Below are 2,666 nucleotides of genomic sequence, written 5' to 3'. Positions count from 1 at the left end.
TGCATGGAAAACCGCACTTTTGAAGTCTGTCCAACATTCTTCTAATGGTTTGGTAGGGAAGAGCTGAATGGTCCTAGCTAGGCCTGAGCATATTGTTTCATTATAGGTTGTTTTGTCAATATTAGTGAAGTGCCATTTGGTAGGTTGTTCTGGCGTTGTACGTATTGTGCTATGGATGCGCCTGGTATTATTGTTTCTCCATTCATCACTACGTATTATTATATGCGCTTTGATCAGTTTGTGATCTGATATGTTTATGTTTAGGATAGCCTTTACATCTGCAAACCAGCTATGGATATTGGATAGGAAGAGGTCAATTTGGGAGGAGTGGCCGCCTCTTGAGAAGGTCATGAGGTGAGGAGGTTTGTGTTTGAAGAACGTGTTTTCAATTTTTAGATTGTTATCAAAACATATTTGGAGTAGTTTTTTTCCATCTTTATCGTTGCTGTTATATATTGTTGTGTGGCCTATAGTATTGCTTACTTTGTATGTTATCTCATGGCCTATCTTAGTATTGAAGTCTCCCATAGCTATGATATTGTATCTTTTTGGTAGGGAGTTTATCACGTTATCTAGATGTTCTAGGAATAACATTCTTTCTGTGAGTTTAGGGGGGACGTAAACATTGAGGAGGATGGTGGGTTTGTAGGCGGTATTCAGGTATAGTACAGCAATTCTTTCGGTTATAGGGACAAATTTTATAATGAATTTTTTGAGCTTATTTTTGATAAGGAAGGCCACACCTGACCATTTATTGTTCGTGGTTCCAGAGCTATAGTATATATAATTTGTAAATTGGGCCGAATGGTTGTCGGGGGAGTGAGTTTCCTGTAAACCTATTATGTCGGTAGAGTCATTTGATAATAACGTCATAAGAATTGACATTTTATCTTTGATGCCATTAATATTTAAGGAGGACAAGAAAAGAGGCCCGTTTAGCATAGTTTTAACGGAGGAGTTAAGATTCATGATGTAAGGTTTGGTAAAGAAATTTTTCTGAACTTGTATTTTGCTTGAGCTAAAGAGTTACGTGAAGGACTAAATTAGTTAGAAAACTATATGTTTTAAGAAAATTAAATCTTTTATAAGATAAATTTGGGTGAAAGCGACAAAAAGGGAAAAAAAATTATGAAGAGAAAATAAATAAGCGAAATAAATCTAAAATATTGAATAATATTATAATCTGTATAAAATATCTACATTTTGAAATAAGGAAATTATTTATGGTAAAGTATTTTTATATAATAGATAAAATTAATAAAATACTCTCTGCAAATATTTAAATTAATTTTAACATAGCCTAAGATATAAGTAATTGAGTGTTCATAAAAAATAGGATCAATAAACATACACCCCCCCCCCTCCCCATGAGAAAATCTTGGTTATGTGATGTCACACTGATTATTATCCAACAACTATCACCAAATTCTCTCTATAAGTAACATTTACATATATCAAAGTATCTGTCCGTGTAAATTTTGTTTTTCTTATTTATATTATAAAATAACTTGTATAATATATATATCAAAACTATAAATATTGTAGAATTTAACAATTAAATAACATTAATATTACCTATAAAATTATATGTTTTATATAAATATGTATTATATAACAATTAATTCTTGATTACGACCATATCACGTTGAAAGCACCGGTTCCCTTTCGAACACCGAAGTTAAGCAACGTTGAGCCTGGTTAGTACTTGGATGGGTGACCGCCTGGGAATCCCAGGTGTCGTAATCTTTTTATAAATAAAATAAGTTTTTGTAACCTTTAATTCTTCTTTTTTTTAAATTTTATTTGAAATAAATTTTTTAAATTTAATATAAGAAACATACATAGTGTTGTTAAAATGGCGCGCTACTTTTTTAAGAAATAGTGGTAGTTCGCTACTAATAATAATTGTTATCTTTTAATTTTGAAATCTTTATTTAAATATACATTATAAATCTAGTTTTCAAAATAATCTAAAATGTCAATGATAGAGATTGATATTATAGATAATTTTGGTACAACAGATCATATCGACAAAGTAATTTTCCTGGAGAATGATGATATGGAATTTCCTTTATATAGATAAGAACAATTATCATATAGTTTTTGGCTTAATGACTTTAATATGAAAGTTGATTTTCTAGCCCAGTCCATGGTATTTTTCAACTTGCCAGAAGATATTATTTAAGAATTATTTTATAAATTAAAAATTGCAATAAATGAGAAATAATGGATATTAAACATTTCATTTTATCACCAGACTCATTTATTTAATAGCACTATTCTATAAACTATTAACTGGATGTTAAACATGCTTAAAATTAAGCAATCATCTATTTATATATTTATAAATTTTATCAAAACATACTAAAAAAATATTTCACATTTTAACCCATTTTGAGAGAATTTGATGGGGGGAGGGGGTAGCCTGGCCAGTTGGTAAACATGGCAATCCACTTATCCCCTGCTTAATCTTTATTCTAACTATTACTATTATAATCTTAGACTGACCCTAGCCAGATCAAAATGAATAAAATAATGCTATTGAAAATCCTTTAGATTCATATTTTTAAATGTAAACATACTCAAACCAATATTTTCGATATTAAAGTTAATACTGCATTTCAGTAGCGTCACTAGGGGAATGCTTGCAGGTGCTCGAGTCCCAT

At 30.1% G+C, this 2,666-nt stretch overlaps 1 non-coding gene across 1 annotated transcript; it reads left to right on the top strand.

Moving 5' to 3' along the window:
* The first annotated feature begins 1,627 nt into the window (after positions 1–1,627).
* On the top strand, positions 1,628–1,746 carry LOC135927716 (5S ribosomal RNA). The gene has a single exon (XR_010572163.1). It is a non-coding gene; the product is annotated as a 5S ribosomal RNA (ribosomal RNA).
* Positions 1,747–2,666: the final 920 nt, after the last annotated feature.

The sequence above is a fragment of the Gordionus sp. m RMFG-2023 genome, chromosome 3 (assembly GCF_954871325.1).
Source record: "Gordionus sp. m RMFG-2023 chromosome 3, tfGorSpeb1-WG-v2, whole genome shotgun sequence".
Lineage (NCBI taxonomy): Eukaryota > Metazoa > Nematomorpha > Gordioida > Chordodea > Parachordodidae > Gordionus > Gordionus sp. m RMFG-2023.
The sequence above is the reverse complement of the archived record's forward strand: the minus strand, read 5'-3'. Positions and strand labels throughout refer to the sequence as shown.